Consider the following 358-nt stretch of genomic DNA (forward strand, 5'->3'; position numbering starts at 1 on the left):
CATGAACTGATTAATACTGTACAAATAAACAATTAAACGAATAAGAACTGACAGAGATACTCTCACAGTGACACAATAAGCATTAAATATCGAGGATTTTTCCTTTCTTCCTGCAAATACTTTTTTCGTCGCGTAAAAGTTAATGTCGCCATACTCTCGAGGTAAATTACGTAAAACAAATAGACACTACAATCTCTTCAAAACGCTAACATTTGTTTTTGCATATTTTCCAGGTGTGATATAATTGTGTGGTAAGGGGATGTAGGTCTCTAGAAGAGGAGAGCAGGAAAACGGGAGTAAAATTACATATAGAAACCCGAGGAAGTTTATGCATGTGAGGGTCTCTGGCTACTGCTGT

This window comes from Penaeus monodon, chromosome 32 (assembly GCF_015228065.2).
Source record: "Penaeus monodon isolate SGIC_2016 chromosome 32, NSTDA_Pmon_1, whole genome shotgun sequence".
In the NCBI taxonomy this organism is placed as follows: domain Eukaryota; kingdom Metazoa; phylum Arthropoda; class Malacostraca; order Decapoda; family Penaeidae; genus Penaeus; species Penaeus monodon.